Source organism: Trachypithecus francoisi, unplaced genomic scaffold (assembly GCF_009764315.1).
Source record: "Trachypithecus francoisi isolate TF-2019V2 unplaced genomic scaffold, Tfra_2.0 Lachesis_group6, whole genome shotgun sequence".
NCBI classification, from domain to species: Eukaryota; Metazoa; Chordata; class Mammalia; order Primates; family Cercopithecidae; genus Trachypithecus; species Trachypithecus francoisi.
The window spans coordinates 15,815,532-15,837,953 of record NW_022681471.1 but is presented as its reverse complement, the minus strand read 5'-3'; positions in this window follow the sequence as shown (position 1 = coordinate 15,837,953).

Below are 22,422 nucleotides of genomic sequence, written 5' to 3'. Positions count from 1 at the left end.
GAGAAAGAAATCACAAGAAAAATTAGAAAATACTAGAAATGAATGAACATGAAACATAGTATACCACAGTCAATGGGTGGCAGCTAAAGCAATGCTAAGAAAAAAACAATAAACCTTTAAATGCCTGTTATAAAATAAAGCTTTAAATCAGTAATGTAAATGCTCACCTTAGAGAAACGAGAGCAAGCTATATAGAAAGCAAGCAGAAAAAGAAAAATAATAAATGCTAGATCAGAAATAAATGACATAGATAATTTAAAAAACAGAAAATCAGCAAAATCTTGTTGTTCTTCTAAAAGATCAACAAAACTGACAAGTCTTTAGCTTGATTAATAAGAAAAAAAGAGTAAGGACTCAAATTCATAAATCAGCAGTGAAGGCAATGACATTCCTACTGCTTTTATATATATAAAAGTATTATGTAGAATACTATGAAGAATTGTATAACTATAAGTTAGTCTTAATGAAATGTAAAATTCCTAGACAACACAAACTACTAAAACTGACTCAAGAACAAGAACATCTGAATAGAATAGAAAGCAGCTAAATTTAAATAGTAATCAAACACTTCCCACAAAGAAAAGTCCAGGAGCTGATGTCTTTACAGTAATTTCTACTAAACAGTAAGCAAAAAATTAACTCCAACTCTTTTCAAACTTTTTTTCAGAAAATAGAAGAGGTAGGACCACATAGCAAGTCATTCTATAAAGTCGGTATTACACAGATATCAAAATCAGACAAAAACATTACAAGACAACAAATGTATAGACCAATGTCCTTCATAAATATAAACACAACAATTCTAAGAAAACATTAACAAAACAAATCCAGCAACATATAAAAGAAATATATACCATGAAGAAACACATGGTATTTATTCCAAGAATGTAAAGTTGGTTCAACATATAAAAGTAAATCAATATACAGCATGATATTAACAAAAAACATGATCATCTCAATAGCCACACAAAACATTTGGAAAAAAATCAACATCCTTTTATGATAAACGACTCTTAATACTAGGTGTGAATGGGAACTTCCTTATTTCAACTTGATTTTTTAAAAAAAATATGAAAACATACAACTAACAGCTTATTTAATAATTACAAAGGATTTCCCCCTAACTTCAGCAACAAGGCAAGAATGCCTGTTTTTACCACTTCCATTCTATATTGCAGTGGAAGTTTCAGCTAGAAACTTTTAGTCTTAATGAAATGTAAAGAATGGAAAAAGTGTTAAACTCTCTACTGGAAGGTAATATAATCTTATACACAGAAAATCCAAATGAATTCACCACAGAAATATCAGAGCCAATGAACAAGGTGAGCAAGGTTGCAGGGTACAAGATCAGTACCCAAAATTACTAGCAATGAACAATCAGAAAATGAAATTCAGAAAACAATGCCATTTCTGATAGCACGAGAACAATGAGCTACTTAGGCATAAATTTAATCAAATGAGTAAAAGACTTGTACAAGTTAAGCAGTAAGATATCATTGAAATAAATTGAAGGAATGTGAATAAACAAAAAAAAGTTTTGCGTTACTGGATAGGGAGACTAATAGTGTTAACATGGCAATGCATTCCAAATTTATCTATAGATTCATTGCAAAGCCTATTATAATCCACACTAGATTTTTTACAGAAATTCACACGGTAATGCTGAAATTCATATAGAACCCAGAATAAACTGTCTAAATAGGGACTCAAAATATCTAAAATAATGTTGAGAAAGAGGAGCAAATTTCAAGGGCTCCTACTTTACAATTTCAAGAATTGCCACAAAGTTACAGTAGAAAACATGTGTTGTGAAGGCAAAAGAGTAGACATAAAGATCAATGAAATAGAATTGAGGATGGAGAAAGAAACCTATGCATTTATGCTTAATTGATTTTCAACAAGGTTGCTGAGACTCTTCAATGAGAGAAAAAATAGTCCTTTCAACAAATGATGCAGGGACAAATGAATATCCACATGCAAAACATTGAATTTGAACTCAACTCAAATCATATACAAATATTAACTGAAAGTAGATCAAGGCATAAATGGAAGAGCTAAAACTTAGAAGATAACATGGAGGTAAGTTTTCACTATTGTAGATTAGGCAATGGTTTTTTATATATGATACATAAAACACAAGCAACAAGAGAAAATATAGATAATTTAGAACTCTTCAAAATTACAAACTTGTGCATCAAATGATATTATCAAGAAAGTAAAAAGAGAATGCATAGAATCAGAAAAAGTATAAAAGTCTAGTATCCAGAACATATAAACAACACAAATCAATCAAAAGTGATAAATAACAAAATTTTTAAAGAGGAAAAGCTATCCAAAGTACACAAAGAACACCTAACACTCAACAATAAAAAAGAACAATCGGATTAATAATATATGAAATATCTCAACAGACACCTCCCCAAAGAAGATATATACATAAGAAGTAAACATATTAAAAGTTGTCTAATATTTTTAATATGTACTTGTTTTAAATATGTCATTAAAGAATTGCAAAAAATCCCCAACAATGAGATACCACTACACAATCTATTTGAATGACTAATCCAAAACACTGACAACAACAAATTCTGGAAAGAATTAGGAGGAACAGGAATTCTCATTCATTGCTGGTGAGAATGCAAAATGGTATAGCCACCTTGCAAGACAGTATGGCAGTTTCTTACTTAGCTAAGCATACTCTTAACAAAGGATGCAGCAATTATACTTTTTAATATATGTTTAAAGGAGTTAAAATGTATATCCACACAAAAACCTGTACACAGATATATATGGCAGCTTTATTCATAATTGCCAAACTGTGGAAGCAACCAAGATGCCCTTCAGTAGACAAATGGGTAATTACACTATGGTACATACAGACAATAGAATATATATATTTTTAGACTCAGTCTAGCTCTGTCGCTCAGGCTGGAGTGCAGTGGCGCAATCTTAGCTCATTGCAACCTCCACCTCCTCCTCCGCCTTCAAGGGATTCTCTTGCCTCAGCCTCCTGAGTAGCTGGAACTATAGGCCTGTGTCCATGCCTGGCTAATTTTTGTATTTTTAGTAGAGACGGGATTTCACCATTTTGGCCAGGCTGGTCTTGAACTACTGGCCTCAAGTGATCCTCCCACCTAGGCCTCCCAAAGTGCTGGGATTACAGGAGTGACTCATCGTGCCCAGCCGGAATATTATTAAGCACTAAAAATAAATGAGCTATCAAGTCATGAAAAGACACTGAGGAATATTCAACGTATATTACTAGGTGAAAGAAGTCAATCTGAAAAGTTTACATATTATAGTATTCCAACTATATAACATTCCATAATAGGCAAAACTGTGGAGACAGTAGAAAGTTCAGTGTTGGCCAGGGGTGAGGAGGAGGGAGGGGTGAAGAGGGAGAACACAGAGGAATATTAAGGCAGTGATACCTCTCTGTGTTGCTGTGATAGTGTGAACATATTATTATCCATGTATCAAAATCATAGAATGTACAACATTAAGAGTGACCCTAATATAAAATGTGGACTTTGGGTGATGATGATGTGTCAGTGTAGATTCACTGATTGTAATAAACGTTCTACTTTGGGGTAGAATGTTGATAATGAGACAGATTATGCATATGTAGAGGCTATAAGTATATGGAAACACTCTATACTTTCCGAGTGGAAAGTATTTTGCTGTGAATCTAAACTATTCAAAAAATAAATTCTATTTTTAAAATGGTGACATCTTTGGTAAACAAGCAACAATTCATTTTTTAAAAATTGGTAAAGATTTTAAATAGTCATTTCTCCGAAGAAGACACACAAAAGGTCAATAGTCTCATAAAAGGTTTTCAACATCATGAGCCATCAGGGAAATGCAAATCAAAACTATAATGTAATAAGGTACCACTTCGTATCTACAGGCAAGTCTATTCTAAAAACGTCAATCAGTAAGAGGTGCTGGTGAGAATGTGGAAAATTAGAATTCATATACATTTCTGGTGATAAATAAATAATGCTATTGCCATTTTGGAAAACAGATTTATAGTTCCTCAAAAAGTTACACAAGTTACACATAGAAGTGCCTTATATCCCACTTTTAGGTATATACTCTAGAGAACTGAAAATATATATCCATACAAAAATTGGTTCATGAATGTTCATACATAGCATCATTCATAATTCCCATAAAGCGGAAATAACTAAAATGCTCAACTGATGAATGGATGAATAAAATGTGATATATCCATGCAAATGCATTATTATTCAGCCATAAAAGGAATGAGGTACTGATACATTTTGCAACACAGATGCAAAATATTATGAAAACATTATGCTAAGTGAAATAAATCTGTTCCGAAAGACCACATATAGTATGATTCAATTTTTTGAAATGTCTAGAATAGGCAAATCTATAGAGACGGAGAATAGATTAGTGGTTGCTAGTGACTGGGGAGAGGGAAAATGAGAAAAACTGTTAATATAGTTATGTGGGGGAGAGTAAGGAAATGATCAGAGATAGATACTAGTGAGAGTTGAACAATTTGTGAATATACTAAACACTATGTATTGTACATTTTAAAATAATACATATGTCTTTTGAATTATATCTCAATAAGAGAAAAATAAAAGAAAGAATGGGATAGAAGTGGCAGCATAGTTTTATATGTGAAATTCAAATAAATATTTATATATACACCAGATACATTTTAAAATGTAGACTAGTACTTTCTACTTGTTTTGCACTTAACTCCTACCCCCCTTTCTTGTCTCATAAGCATTCACAGATCATCTTTGACTTCTTGAATTACTCCTTCGTTGACCTCCCAATAGCATTTATTACCCATTATGCTCTTTTACTCACAGCATCTAGTTCCTTGCATTGTAATTAATATCTTTATGTATGTGCAGTGTTTGTTCAACCAGATTTTCAGTCCCATCACAGAAGGTACCCCATTTTCCATTGCCTTATTTTCCAAAACTTAGCACAGAAAAGATACTTAGTGAATAGCTAACCAAATAATGATGCTTATGATAATTTTCGAGCATCTTCTGAAAAATGTCATTGGAGTTTTGATAGAAATTACATTGAAACTGTAGATCTGTTTGGACATTATGAATATTTTAACAATATTAATTCTAGGATTCATAAACATCAGATATATTTCCATTTATTTATATCTTCTTCAATGTATTTTGCAAATATTTTGTAGTTTCCAGTGTATAGATCTTTTACCTCCTTGGTTAAATTTATTCCTAAAAATTTTTTTGATTCTATTGCATTAAATAGGACTAAATAGATGTAATGAGAGATTGTTTCCTTGATTTCTTTTTTGGATTGTTCATTGTTAGTGTGTAGAAACACTACTAATTTCCATATATCGATTTTGTATCCTACAATTTTACTGAATTTGTTTGTTAGTTCTAATGGATTATTTTTGGTAGATCCTTAGGGTTTTCTGTTTATAAGATCATGCCATTTGCAAACAGATAAAATTTTACTTCTTCCTCTCTGATTGGATATATTTTAATTTTTTTATTGACTATATTCTCTGGCTAGGAACTCTTGTACTATACTGAATAAAAGTGGTAAGAGTGAGTATCCTTGTCTTGATCTTGGAGAGAAAACTTATTTTTTCACATTTTCTAGGTTAGCCATGGGTTTGTCATATACGGCCTTTATTATTTTGAGATACATGTTTTCTATGACTAATTTGCTGAGAGTTTTTATCATAAAAGGATATTGAATTTTCTCAAATGATTTTTCCTGCATCTATTGAGATGACTGCATAGTTTTTATCCTTCATTTTGTTGATGTGGTGTGTCACATTGATTGATTTGGGCAAGTTAAAGCATCCCAGGGATAAATCCTACTTAATCATGTGTAATCCTCTTCATCTGCTGTTGAATTCACTTTACCAGTACTACATGGAGAATTTTTGCTTCTATGCTTATCAGAAAAACTGACGTGTAAACTTTCTTTCCTTCCTTCCTTCCTTCCTTCCTTCCTTCCTTCCTTCTTCTCTCTTTCTCTCTTTCTTTCTCTCTCTCTTTCTCCCTTCCCCCTCCCCTCCCCTCCCCTCCCTTCCCCTCCCTTCCCCTCCCCTCCCCTCCCCTCCCTTCCCCTCCCCTCCCCCTCCCCTCCCCTCCCCTCCCCTTCCCTTCCCTTCGCTTCCTTCCCTTCCCTTCTTTCTCATAGTCTTGCTCTATCACCCAGGCTAGTGTGCAGTGGCATGATTTGAGCTCACTGCAACCTCTGCCTCCTAGGTTCAAGCGATTCTCGTGCCTCAGTCTCCCAAGTACCTGGGAATACAGGCATGCGCCACCACGCCCAGCTAATCTTTGCATTTTTATTAGAGACAGGGTTTCACCCTGTTGGCCAGACTGGTCTCCAATTCCTGGGCTCAAGTGATCCACCCACCTCAGCCTCCCAAATTGCCTGGATTACAGACGTGAGCCACCACGCCCAGCCAAACTTTCTTTTCTTGTAGTGTATTTTTCTGGTTTTGTGTTAGGGTAATGCCGGTCTCATAAAATAAGTCTGAAAACGTTCCCTCCTCCTCAATTTGAGAAAGATTAGTGTTTTGTTGTTGTTGTTGTTGTTAAAAATTTGGTAGATTTCACCAGTGAAGCTGTTGAGTCCTGTGCTTTTCTTTGTTGGAAGATTTTTGATTATCGAATCAGTCTTTTTACTTATTATTGGTCTGTTCAGATTTTCTGTTCTTCAGAAGTTTATATTTTATATAAACTTCTGAATGGAAGTTTATATTTTATATAAACTTCTGAATGGAAGTTTATATTTTTCTAGAAAGATATCTGTTTCTTCTGTTATCCAGTTTTTGCTGTATAATTGTTCCTATTAGACTCTTATGATCATTTTATTTCTGTGGTATAAGTTGTGATGTCTCTTCTTTATATTATAATTTTATTTATTTCTCTTTTTTCTTAGTCTAGCTAAAGTTTACTGATTTTATCTTTTAAAAACCACCTCTTTCATTGATCTTTTATATTGATTTTTTTTAGTCTCTATTTCATTTATTTCTACTCTATTTTTATTTTGTTTTTCTACTGAATTTGGACTTTAATTTTTTTCTAGTTCTTTTAGGTGTAAATTTAGATTGTTTATTTGAGATATTTGTTTTTACCTCTAGTAGAAGTTTATCACTATAAACTTCATCTTAGAACTACTTTTGCTGCATTCCATACATTTAGGCATCTTATGCTTCTATTTTCATTTGTCTCTCTGTATCCTCTGTATTTTTTTACTTCCCTTTTAATTTCTTCTTTGACCGACTTATTCTTTAGGAATGTGTTGTTTAGTTTGCACACATGTATGAATTTTCCACTTTTCCTCCTGTTATTGATTTTTAGTTTCACACCACTGTGATCAGAAAAGTTTGACTTTACCGAGCTAATAATGCAACTTTTATCTTCTCTATCTTCTTTTTTCTTGCTATTTTTTTTTATTTGTCCTTCATTCCACCTATGTTTCACTCCATTTCACACATTTAAAGTGTCTCAAGGGAAATGCTCGTATTTTGCTGGCTAGTCATAATTTAATGTGTATCTACTCAGGCTGAGTTCTTAAGCAATGTGAACTTAGAGTCTTCTGATCTTCTTTATGATGAAGGACCTACTATGTTGATAATTAATTCATATCTCAGCAATATGAGACCTCAGCAAACTCTATATGGCCTAAAATTTACCAGGTTTAGAATGTTATCATAGATAATTACCCTTAGCCATGGAGACTGCTCCTAGCTTAGTTTGAAAAGATAAAATATATGACATACTTTTACAAAAACACATTGTTAAGTATAGAGACAGACATTTAGTTGCAGGAGATTTTCTCCAGAGTGAAGAGCAATAAGGAGAATGGTTTCTTTTTGATATGTCATTTGACTCTTTCTCTGTAGGTGACTTAGATAACAACAGAAGTGAAAGCTTATCAAATTTGCCAATAATATGCAAGCAAAACACACAGTTATTATACAATTTTGACTCAAACTGTCCTTAATAGACTAAGATGATTAATGTAAAGGTCTCCATTTCTGTTTACACATGCACACAGTAACACACACAAAAAGCTTGAAAATGTGGTGATAACCCAAAGGATTTTATATTTGGATGCAATATAAAGGATAGTTTTCTAAGATTCAAAATATTTTTACAAATGAGTTGTCTTGTCTTTTAGATAGGAAGTTCCTTTACCTCAATTGTTCAAGCAAATAACAACCAAGCAAATAATGACCATATGTCGTGAAAATTATAGAAAGGATTTCTATGTGAAAATAGAGATTATACAGGATGACCAATCAGGACCTTTGACATTGTTTAAAATTAATTTCTTCATTCCTTCTGGTCATGTCTCCTAAAGTAACTTAATTCTTTGCTTGAGATTTTGCCAAAAGTTACTAGTTTACCAGTTCATAACTAGATTGAGAACACACAAGATGCTAACGTGAGTGCCAGACCAGTGTTCTTTCCACGACCACATCACTGTTTCCCTTAGCAGTACACATACCTTACCACTGGAACACTTACTCCTTTGCCTGCTTGTTGTTTCACCTATTTGCCTCCACTTACTCTTTATTCTAATATATTCTTTATAGTGACTAGTATATTTCTGGCAGACACTAGAAACTTGATGAATATCAAAACATCATCAAAATATTTACAAAAATATTCTTTGCAAATATAATAATGCAAAAATAATCTTTGCACCTACCTGCTTTTATGTAAATTTTCCCATTTCTGTGTATGTTTTTTTTTTTATGAAAATGAAAAGCTATTAAGAATGGGACTCATATGTTAGCCTTCGTCCTCTATGTACTTCCATTTTAAAATATCTTTTTTCCCTGAACTGTGGAAATTGCTTCCATAAGTCTTTACACACACACACAAGTATATATGGCATATTTACATATATATCTGACGTAACTTGGAATTTGTTGAATTATAATATTTATACAACTATCTGGAGATACTTGAATACATCTTATTTTAAAAAGGTTAATCAGAATCTTTTGAATTGCAAAATATCATGTGCAAATATCAAAGAACAGCTATTTCTTGCTATTTATTGCTAAATGACATTAAAGTGGTTTATCCCATATTTACATTGTGCGTTTTGCCATGTTATTTTGGAGCTATGTGCTCTTAAAGCAATGAAGAATTCAGAAGCTTTGGCATGATGGCCACTGTATAAGAGCAATAATGATAAATGCTTTTGCATTTTTATATGTAACTTTTAAAAGTGATATTTGGCAGTTCATTTCTAGTACAGGTGAATTATTGTAGCAATCAATACTGTTTTAAGAGACACCCCTATGACACTTCCGTACAAATAGTTTTGCAGCTTAAGTGACCATCATTTCATCTCTTCTTCTTAAACTATCCATAAAAGGAAGAAAAAAGGAAACACTGCTTTAACTTTGATGCTATTTTTTCTAATCTTCATCCCATCTTATGAATATCAGGTTCTGCACCAGAAGGAACAACAGTCTAGGGTGTGAGGGTAAGGAAGGTGAATTAAAGATGTTTCTTAGTGTAGCTCTTATTCTTCCTTCTGAACCTCTCCCTAATTCTCCATTGTGTTTACATGTTATTGAGTCTTCTTTTCATGTCTATGATGAGTATGCTTCCACAAAAAAGACAGATTGGCCCTTTCAGATTTCCATAAGAAATGCATAAATAAGAATGTGGTATTAAATACTATCATCACTCCAACAAGAAAATCTGAAAAGATAATGTTAGCTTTCCTCCCTCTCTTTCTAGTTTTTTTTTATTGATGGGGATAAAAACAGCCCCTTTTCAAATGCATTTCAGCTGATTGATTTTACAGTATTGCCATGAAAGCCAAACCTATTCTCCAAAGATCCTTTGGTTCCAAACATTTAAGTTCTGTCCATCATATTTATCACAATCGATCAATATTCTGTCAAAAGAGCAAACAAAGATGCTACCTTCACAGTTTCTTGGATCATAGACCAAATGTCAAGGAGCTGAAATTTGTCCAGCCCCCTCTTTCCAACTGTTTCAGTCTATAGTGTCCAATCCCTGTGAGAACTTTCTTTCTCTTACTTGGGTCATTATTAGATGAATGGCTCAGATTGACCTAATCTTGCAAATATGAGAAAGAATAAGCTTGGCTTTGAATGTCATGACTCACAGGAGAGATGGACATTTCTCATGCCCTTTGGCAAATAGATGAGAGAGCTCTATTTTTAATATGGTCCCTTCAAAGCAAGCACACCAAAATATGGCCCCTTGTCTTTTGCTCAGGCATAGGACTGTTCATATTCCTGTTCTTATAAAGACCCCACAAATTTCTTTCCCCAAATCAAAGATAAAGCAAATTATTAAGCTACTAAATGTGCCCACAAAAATATGTAGAATTGGTTTTTTGTTTGCCAATAGGTTTAAAGTGTTTATATTTAACAAAAATATGGCTATCATCAACTAATCTTTTTAAATCAGTGGTATGTCTCCTACCCCTTGGGTGACCCTTGATCTTTTTTTTCATTCTGCATTGATGTGAGTACATCAGAGCACCAAGAAAAAAATCAGTAATTTTGAACATTCAAGAAACATGTTTGGGTCTTAATTTTTAAGGGCATCATATCAATATTTCTTCAGAAAAAATCAAGTTTGTTATAGGTTTGTTATAGAAACCCTGATCATATTAACATACAAAACAGGCACATTTACAGTGATGTTTTATATTGAAAAATGATAGATTCTGGGTAAGTTCTCATTATACAGCAAGTTTAGCTAGCTTATTGCAAATATGCTATAATTTAGTTATACTCAACTTTACCACAGTGAGGCAGTGTTATGCAATGGTAAAAGGTACAAGTCTTCTCTGAGTCAAATGTAAAAAAATTAAAATTCTGGCTTTACCTCTAAAGAGGTGTAATATCAACATGTTATTTACCTCTTCCAGTCTCAGTCTACTCCTTTGTAAAATGGAAAGAATAATAACTAACTCAAAGAGTTGATGTTAAGATTAAAGTACTGAGTATAGAGCCTTACACTCAGTAAGTGGTCGCTAAATGACAATAACAAAACAAACTAGAGAGGTACTTATATGTAAATAATGCAGACACAACACATACTTTTCTAATTGAACATACATACACAAGAGCAGTAATAACAAACTTCTTTTTACTAATATATATACTCCACAAATAACTAAATCAATGGATCTCTTGGATAGAAGCAGAGTCCATATCCTCCTCTCCCTCTAACCATGTCATCCATGGCTTTGATTGTTTTTAAGATCGTTTTGTGAATTAAACTGCCACTTGATAAACTGCCAGTTCCATGCAGAGACATGGATGAAGCTGGAAACCATCATTCTCAGCAAACTAACACTGGAACAGAAAACCAAGCACCGCATCTTCTCACTCATAAGTGGGAATTGAACAATGAGAACACATGGACACAGGGAGGGTAATATCATACAGCAGGGCCTGTCGGGGATGGGGGACTAGAGGAGGGATAGCATTAGGAGAAATATCTAATATAGATGACGAGTTGATCGATGCAGCAAACCACCATGGCACGTGTATACCTATGTAACAACCTGCACATTCTGCACTTGTATCCCAGGACTTAAAGTATAATAATAAAAAAGAAAGGCAAAAAGGAAATGTCAAAAGGAATATCAGCTGTGGTTGTGTGATCCTACAAAGGTGACAGAATAAGAACTGTGCCATAGGCCTGTACTCCATCAAGGCCCCAGAGAAAGGAGTTGCTCCAACTGTTTATGGTCTCACCACTATCTCGGGAGAGGGCCAGAGTTGGAGAGGAATTAGGGCAAGAAAAGGCTGATGCTGTGAGTCATTCGGGTTTCCTGACTAATCTTTGAGATATAGGATGCTTAATAAGTGTCACAGCAAGAGTGACAAAAAGCTTTGGAAAGTTAGGTGAAAGAGTTCATCTTAGTTTTCCTGAAAATCTGGGTCATGATATTCATGGCACTTTAGTTTTTTGGCAGGGTCACAGAGGTATAATAAGTGTACATATTTTCCTTACTGTTATTACTTAAGATGCAGGGGTACGTGTGTAGGTTTGTGACAGTAATATATTGTGTAATGGTGAGCTTTTGGCATCTAGTGTACCCATCATCCAAAAAGTGAATATTGTATCCAATAGTTAATGTTTCAATCCTCACCCTCCAACATTTTTCCTTTTGAATTATCCAGTGTCTATTATTTTCATATTTATGTCCGCATGTACCCATTGCTTAGCCCCTGCTTAAAGTGAGAACATACAGAACTTGATTTTCTGTTTCTGAGTTATTTCACTTAGAATAACAACCTCCAGCTCCATCCATTTTGTTCAAAGAACATTACTTCATTATTTTTATGGTGGTATTGTATTCTCTTATGTACAGTGGTATTGTATTCTGTCATGTACATATATCACATTTTCTTTATTAAATCATTCAGTGACTGATATGGTTTGGATTTGTGTCCCCACCCAAATCTCACCATGAATTGTGATAATCTCCACATGTCAAGGGTGGGACCAGCTGGAAATAATGGAATCATGGAAATGGTTTTTCTGATGCTGTTCTCATAATAGTGAGTTCCCACGAGATCTGATGGTTTTATAAAGGACTTCCCCCTTCACTCGGCATTTATTCTCTCTCTTGCCGCCCTGTGAAGTGGTGCCTTCCGCCATGATTGTAAGTTTCCTGAGGTCTTCCCAGTGGAACTGGGAGTCAATTAAACCTCTTTTCTTTATCAATACCCATTCTTGGGTATTTCTTCATGGTAGCATGAGAAAGAACTAATACAGTAATGGACACTTTGATTGACTCCTTGTGTTTGCTATTATGAATAGTGTTGCAATAAACACATGAGTGCAGGTATTTTTCCTATGAAATGATGTTTTTTTGGATAGATAGTAGTGGGATTGCTGGGTTGAATGGTAAATCTACTCTTAATACTTTGAAAAATCTACATACTGCTTTCCATGCAGGATGTCATAATTTACATTTCCATCAACAGTGCATAACTGTTTCATTTTCTCTGAATTTCATGCCAATATCTCTGTTTTTTGACATTTTAATAATAGCTATTCTGACTTGTGTATAATAGTATCTCATTGTGGATTTAATTTGCATTTCTCTAATTAGTGATGCTGAGCATTTTTTTCATATGCTTCCTGGCCACTTGTACGTCTTCTTTTGAAAAATGTTCAAATCCTTTGCCCACTTTTTAAGGCGTTCTTTCTTCACTTCTTCAGTTGTTTGACTTCCTTGCAAATTCTTGATTAGTTCTTTGTTGGATGTATAATTTGCAAATATTGTCTCTCATTCTGTAGGTTGTCTGTTTACTCTGTTATTTCTTTTGCTGTGCAGAAGCTTTGTAGTTTAATTGAATTCCACTTGTCTATTTTTGTTTTTGTTGCATTTGCTTTTGAGAACTTAGTCATACATCAACCGCCTAGGCCAATGTCAAGAAGAGGTTTTCCTAGGTTTTCTTATATATTTTACAGTTTTGGATCTTACATTTAATCCGTTGTGAGTTAATTTTTGTATATAGTGTCATTGTTTTGTATATGGCTATCCAATTTTCCCAGAACTATTTATTGAATGGAGTGTCCTTTCCTCATTGTTTATTATTGTTGGCTTTGTCATAATCAGGTGGTTGAAGGTATGTGGCTTTATTTCTGGGATCTCTAGTCTGTTATATTGATCTATGTGACTATTCTGGTACCAGTACTTCACTGTTTGGCATACTATAGCCTGGTAGTATAATTTGAAGTCAGATAATGTGATGCCTCTGGCTTTTCTCTTTTGGCATAGGATTCCTTTGACTACACAGGCCCTTTTAGGTTCCATATGAATTTTAGAATTTTTTTCTAATTATTTGAAAAATTATGCTTGTAATAGGAATTGCACTGAATCTACAGATTGTTTTGGACATTATAGTCATTTTGATGATATTGATTCTGCCAATCCTGGAGCATGGGTTGTTTTTTCATTTATTTGTATTACCTATGATTTCTTCATCAGTGTTTTGTAGTTCTTTTTGTAGACATCTTTCATTGCTTTGGTTAAAGGTATTTTTATATATTTCATTTTTTGTGACTATTTTAAATGGAATTGAGTTCCTTATTTGGTTTTCAGTTGAACATTGTTGATGTATAGAAATTCAACTGATGTTTGTACATTGATTTGGTATTCTGAAACCATACTGGACACATTTATCAAGTCTAAGAGTCTTTTGGAGAAATTTTTAGGGTTTTCTAGTTATAACATCATGTCATCAATGAACATAGGTAATGTAAATTCACCCTTTTCCAGTTCTTAGGGAGACTGCTTTCAACATTTCCCCATTCAGTATGATGTTGGTTGCAGGTTTGTCATACATGACTCTTATTGTTTTGAGTCATGTTCCTTTGATGCCTAATTTGTTGAGAGTTTTTATCAGGAAGAGATGTTGGATTTTACCAAAATATCTTTCTGCTTCTATTGACATGATTATATGTTTTTTGTTCTTACTTCTTTTTATGTGGTGGATCACATTGATTTGCATATGTTGAACAAATCTTCCATCACTGGAATAAAACCCACTTATCATGATGTATTTTTTTGTTGTTATGTGCTGTTAGATTCTCTTTGTTGAGGAATTTTGCATCTATGTTCATCATGGATATTGGCCTGTAGTTTTCTCTCTTTATTGTGTCTTTGGCTGATTTTTGATATCAGGGTGATACTAATTTCAAAGAATGAGTTAGGAAAGAGTTTCTTCATTCTGATTGATTCCTCCTCCTCCTCCTCCTCCTGCTGCTGCTGCTGCTTCTTTCTTCTTCTTCCTTCTTTTCCTTCTCCTTCTCCTTCTTCTTCTTCTTCCTTCTTCGTCTTCTCCTTCTTCTTCTCTTCCTTCCCAATGGGGTCTCACTCTGTCACTCTGGCTAGAGTGCAATTGTGTGATTATGGCTCCCTGCAGCCTCAACATTTCAGGCTGGACTCAGGTGATCCTCCCACTTCAGCTTCCCCAGTAGTTTGGACTACAGGCATGTGTCACCATGTCCAGCTAATTTTTGTATTTTTTTTTTTTTTTTTTTTTGTGGAGATAGACTCTTGCCATGTTGCCCAGGCCAATCTCAAACTCCTGGGCTCAAGCAATATGCATGTCGCAGCCTCCCAAAGTGCTAGGATTACAAGCATGAGCCACTGCACCCTGCCCAGCCCTTTTTTAACTACACATATTTTTCCATGTGTGATACACTTATCAAGGAACATAAGAACTCAGAAGAAATGGGTGACAGATATAGTACACATTTTTAGACCACCTAAAAGTGAGGTGAGGCTATTTAGAGAATGGCTGATTAATATGATTTCAGAAATGGTATATGTTCTGGAATGCAAAAAAAAAAAGAAAAGAAAAGAAAAAAGAGAAAGATTAGTAAAAATGAAATTTTCTCTACTGTGAGGGAATGAGGTTAACAAAGTAATTGAGTAGATCAGTTTTGATTGTGTTCCTTCTATGGTAGATATGGTTGGAGGATGTCACAATTGCCACATAGTAGATGAGCAATAAATATTAGATGAATGAACAGAAGACTCAATAATTTCTATTGCCTAATTTTGGATGGCTTATCAAAAAACAGTTCAATAAATGTTTATTGAGAATATATGCAATCAGCAGAGAGAAAATCGCAAGCCACAAGACCGAATCACCAAGGATCTATTATAAAATCTATCATATCATCTCATTTTACTGATGCATGACTTTTTTGTTGTAAACCCGTAGGATTTCTTGAAATAGGGTAAAATATTATTGTATGCTGATAAGCACTTTTAAGAATATCTGAACTAGAAATATCTGATAGAATGTCACTGTGCTACAGAATCCCAGCACAACTACCAATCTTGAAAGAATCACATGTTCTCATTGAATTAAGGCAGTATGTTATTTTGGAAGGGTATAAATTACCAGGAGTAAGTTTACCAGATGAATATATTACTGTTCAGTTATAAATACTCTGATAAAGTTAAAACAGTATAGATACATTTTTACTTGCAAGAAGTTGAGAATCACAGAATTTTAAGCCTGGAAAAGCTTATGCATATGTGTAATCCAATGTTCTCATATTATAGAAAGGAAAACTAAGATCCTAGAAGACACAGAGTCATAAAATGAGTTAGAAATAGAAAAAAAATTAAACTCATTCCATCTGAATCTCAGTTCAATACTCTTTCTTCTATTCTTGCCAACCTCCAGGAGATACTGAGTTCCATGTTGTGTTGGATTCAAGGGAAGAACAAGAATTGTCAAAGATCAAGTTGATGTACCTAACTAGTTTGTCTAGAAGTGACACTGAAAATGAGTACCTTATGGGCCAAATATTGCCACAGATGTGTTTGTTTGACCTACACATTTTAAAATTGTTTTTGTGTCATTTGTTGGCAGTTTAAAATGGAGAGATTTCACATAAAATCCAGTTTAAAGAAGTTCTCCTGAAAAATAAAAAGATTTGGCAATAGTGGGTTTCCTTCCTCACGCAACAAAAATTGACTGGAGCTAGATAGAATATTTCACTTTTAAAAAGGACACGGGACTTCAATTTATCGTAGTTCCCACTAATCTCTATTTTTCCTACACATAGCCTGTTTATTCATTTATTTTTATATACTATATGTCCCTGCAGCTCTAGGATTTTAAGTTTGTGACTTCTGAAATCAACTTTATATAGACATTTTCATTTTTGAATGACCCATATCTTCAAAGTTCTTAAATAATTAGGAAAACTAGAAACCTGAGATACTTAACATTATAAAAAGATGGTTTAAAGGGCATTGTGATATTACTGCAAATATTCCTGAAGTGAGATTTAATTAAAATAAATTAAAAAATTGAAAGCTTGTGCATCATAAGACTTTATGAAAAAAATATAAATACAACTTACAGTAGTTAATTCAATAAACTTGTTTCTGCTATTCATTCATAGCATTTTTCATCTCATCCATTTAATGGTTGTTTAATTCTGCCTTTTATGGTGCTGGTATTCCTTATTCTTTTTGTTTTCCTCTTTACAATCCCCAACACAGTAGCTTCTATATGCAAGTGACTAATAAAATTTTCTTCACTTCACTATCAAGTGAATGCCAACTTATCTTACGTTCCCCTGATACTTATAATCATTTGAGAACACTTAAAAAACAATGGCTTAGCAATAAAGAAATATTTCATAGGAAATGTAGAACAAAGAAATGATCAAATTCACTTTTATATAATGAGCAATATGTCCTAGATGAGTAAATTTAAGTCACATTTTTTAAGGAAGTGAAGATGTGCTTTATAAGCAGTTGACAGAAATGAATCTATAGCGGTGCAGGTAGGAAAATAATGGAATCAATAATGGATTAATAGAATCAGTGAAGACATAGCAGTAATATTGGTGTGAAATGAGGTGATAAGTAAGTGAGATTGCATGCAGTACATGGGCCATGATTGGAAGTAATACAAAATACACATTTGTGAGCAACCAATAACAGGGATTTTGTTAATTCTTTACCTTATGCATCCATTGCTTATATAAATGTAACACATTTTACTCTTAGGCAAGCCAGAAAAATTAGACAGAGGTTTCTCTGACATTTTATCTATCAAATCAGGGGGATTAGAGGTAGTGCTGCATCTCTCTACCAATTATTTAAATAGGAATAAATACATATATACATGATACATTTCATTGATTCTATGAAACAAGGCAATTAATGCCACATGGCAATATCTTGCAATATAATTGAACATAACAGATACGGAAGTGAAGATTGGTTTAGGATTCTATCCACTTACTAGGAAACTATCATAAAATCTTAAGTCTAGTTTTTGAAAAGGCAGTATTCACATCACAATAGAAATAAATCATCCATATACATCACTAATTCTACGGTTATATATAACCAGCAAAATAGCCTGTAGCAAGGCAAATTTAGTCATTATAATTTGGTGGACGTGTGTATGTGTGTGTGTGTGTGTGACATAGAGAGAGAGAGAGAGAGAGAGAGAGAGATCAATATACATTGATACAAACATGCTTATGTAAGTGTATTGATTATGAAATCTGTTTTAGCACTCTATACCAACTGATGTTTTTCGTAATGCTGTCTGGTGTTTGACGACTGTTGATTTTGTTGTTTTGTTTTGTCTCCTTTTTGTACAGGCAGAGTCTTGCTCAATCTCAGTGTCTCTAACTGGAGACAGCAGTACTGGCCATGACACCCTCCTTACCCTGATAAAAATAGTTATAAAGACAGAGTGGAGCTAGAGTACTGATTGTTCCTTCTGAACTGTCCAGATAACAAAGTAAAATTCACAGCACAATCTTCTTAATAAAGAACAACCTACAAGTATATTAAATGTTTATCCACTTAAGTATTTATCCACTGAAGTACTTTTAAAGCTTTTTTAACTTTGACAAGCATAATGAAAAAAAATTTAATGATGATCACGAGTAGAAAACCATGCATGTAATTTGGTCACTTGCCAAATATTGAAGGACACACTAAATAACTCCTCCGTATCAGTAGAGATGATGACACAGGCTGAAAAGAAGCCCAAAGCTGTCTGTGTTTAAACAGATTTACTTAATAGGAAAGCTTGCTGTATCTTTAGGCCTTAAAAGGAACAGAAAACAAAGAAAGATTTTTCTGAGGGCGATTAAGGGGAGACCGTGGGATTCCTGCCATTAGTATTGAATGTTAAACTTATCTTTCTCATATAGCAGGAGTCATGCTTCCTTTCTCCTCCAATCCCTCAAAAAACTTGCAACCTTAAAAAGAACAAAAACATCTTCTTTTTATGGTTAAGGTATTTCTCTCAAATTCCACTAAAGGAAAACATTAAAACAAAAGTTCAAAAAACCAAACAAAACAAAAACCAAAAACTCACAACTAAAATCAACACAATGTGTTTTAATATATATGAAGAGAACAGCATTTGTCAAGATTTATTTGCATTTAGATAGCATAGTGCACTTTGCCATGCACTTTTAAATAAAATAACTTATTTTGTTTTTACACAGAGGCCCTTTGAAGTTGGCTATGGCATGGGTAAATGTAATATTCTCATTTTATAAAAGAGAAGACTTAGAGAGGTGAAGTCACTCACCAAAGGGAACACAGCTAGGAAAGGGCAGAGCTAGAACCATAACTGAGGTGCTCTGATCCCAAATAATTTTTCCCCGTTTTGGATCGTCACATGTTTCAGAAGAATTTCTTATATTTGGATAGAATTTTTAGAGTTATAAAGTGATTGCTCATATATTAGGTGGAAAGACAAGAAATTGTTCATATCCATTCATTTAATGAATTAAAATGGCAATTTTGCACGGTTCAAACATTGACTTTTAAATTTTAATAAGTTTTTTTGCTCTCTTCCTACCTTCCTGTAAGCACTGCCTCTCACATCACCCTCATCTCCAAACATGTGCACTAATATAACCAGAGACTAATGTTGCCAGGGGCTCTCAATTGAGAAAGAGACACATGCCATGAATTTTTACTTACCCCCTCCTTGATCATTAACTCACCTTTTGCCCCCTTCTATCTAGATTCTCAAAGTGACTGTTAAATGACTTTACACAAAAGTTTTAATACTAAAATGAGCAACATATTCCCTCTCCTACAGACATTTCCCTGGTCCTTACTGGTCATTAATTCAATATAATAAATTTCTAATCAATCTCAAAACTAGTATTTGAGTACAATGATAGTGCTTCTTGCAATGATGTCACACATTTCCCATAAAGTGCTGTAATGTTTATTCTGCTGTATTGAAGAGTTCTTATAAACCACTCCTTTTCTCTCTAGATCCTTTCTCTCATGATCTCCATGCTTCCCCCATTTTCTTCCACTCTCTTTTCTGTCTCTTTCTCATTATCTCTTTTTAATTTTAATTTTTATGGGTACATAGTAGGCATATATAGTTATGGGGTGCATAAGATATTTTGGTACCAGCATGCAATGTGTAACACTAACATCATGGAAAATTGGGTCTCCATCCACTCAAGCATTATCTGTGTTACAAACAATCCAACTATACTATTTTAGTTATTTTAAAATGCACAGTTAAGTCATTATAGACTATAGTCACCCTGTTGTGTTATCAAATACTAGGTCTTATTTATTCTTTCTATTTTTGGTAACAATTAATTGTCCCCAAAATTAGCTGGTGTGGTGACATGTGCCTGTAGTCCCAGCTACTCGGGAGGATTAGGCAGGAGAATTGCTTGAACCCAGGAGGCAGAGGTTGCAGTGAGCTGAGACCACGCCATTGCACTCCAGCCTGAGTGACAGAGCAAGACTCCATCTCAATAAATAAATAAATAAATAAATAAATAAGGCAAAGTGAGTTTACTAACACACCTGAAAATTAGCATTAAGATAAATTTGCTTCAAAATGAGCTTTTCTATTATCAATAACAGTTTAGGGATTTTTTTAAAAAGCTTTTAATGATTGTGTGTGGTCACCCCATTAAATGTCAAGGGAGGTTAAACTCATGCTTTTAAGAATACTTTGCAGATATGGCACCTGGTAAACACAAAACTATGATGAAAAATTAAGTTTCCTTTTAAGAAGCAGCTAGTTGTTGTAAGGGCAGAAGGTCTCCTGGGAGTCAGAGTAGGAATGCCACCTCCTTAAGCTTCTGAAGCAACAGCTTACTGATTAAAACTTCCCAAACACACACTGGATATACAGACACACCCACACAGGCATAAAGGAGTCAATAGTGTCTATCAAGAAGATAAGCTGTGGTTCTCAAGGGAATAATCAGTTGGTAGGATTTATGACACTCCTGCATTCTGTAAAGAAGTCCTGACATTGGTCTGGTTAAGAAAGGTGTGGGAATTACAAAGATCTCAGCAGTTCCATGTGAGCACTGTGCTTGGAAAATGTGGGTCTAGTGTTAATGATCATTCAGGGGAGAGAAGAAGAAAGACACTGTTGATTTTGTTATTTTTGCTGGTATATGAATGAAATTTGCTTCTTCTTTTGATGAGTTAGGTTTGTGAACAAACTGATTAGGTATGCAAAACAAGGGACATAAACTGGGTGTAGGTCTAAACATGTAATATGCTAACTCTGCATTCAGTATGAAGAATTTTTTTTAATTTTATATGTAAGAATGTGTTTTTGTATGTTTCCTGTGCGCCATACTGATGTACGTATGATTTTAGATTTATACAAATTTAAGTTATTTCCTCTAATAACTTTTCTTGTACTACACACACACACACACACACACACGAAATGCCTTAGGCTCAAATATAATTTTTATGCCAAAGAGATATATTTTGGGGTGATATATTTTGGTTTTCTTCACTAGAGTGGAAAAAACATAATACATTAAAAGAGAATACTAAACATGATTTTATGCCAATGAATTAGATAAAATAGACTATTTTCTTTAAAAATTTCATAACTGACAATATAAATAGAAAAGTGAATACAATTATAAACAATAAAGACCTGAATCAGTAGTTCACAATCACACACATACACACATACAAATGTGCACATACACATATGCACACATCGGGCCCAGATTATTCTATAGGTAAGAGCTGGAAAATCCATGGCCTACATGTTTTCCTGTTTTATTGTAACATAATTTATAAACCATGAAATTCACCTTTTAAAGTATGAAAGTCAATATTTTTATACTCGCAAGGTTTTGCAACCACCACTTCTATTTAATTTCAGAATATTTTTATCACTCTAAAATAACTTCATATTTGTTAGCACTCACTCTCCATTCTCCTCTACCCTCAGTCCCTATCAACCACTAATCTGTTTCCTGTCTGTGGATTTTCCTATCTTGGATATTTCATAAGAATGGAACCACATAATATGTGAGTTTTGTTACTTACTTCTTTCACTTAATGTTTTTAAAGTTTATTCACATGGTAGACTGCATCAGTACTCCATTTCTTTTAATGGCTGAATAATATTCCACTTTATGTATAGACCACATTGTATTTAGAAGTTCATCAGCTAATGGACATTTGAGTTGTTTTCATTTAATGGTTAATGTTTTCATTTAATGGCTGTTATGAAGTACAAACTTTCATGCAGACATATATTTTTTATTGTCTTGTATATCTATGTGGGAATGAGATTGTTTGGTTCCTATAAAAATTGCCAATTTGTTTAACAAAGTGGTCATACCATTTTACCGGCTCACCAGCAATGTGTGAGAATTTCAATTTCTCCAAATCCTCACCAACACCTTTTATTATTTGTCTGCTTGTTTATAGCTATTCTAGTGGATGTGAACCAGTATCTCACTGAAGTTTTGATTTGCATTTTTCTGATGCCTAATGATGTTGAGCATCTTTTCATGGGCATGTTGGCCATTTGTATATCTTCTTTGGAGAAATGTATCTTCAACTCATTTGTGCATTTTT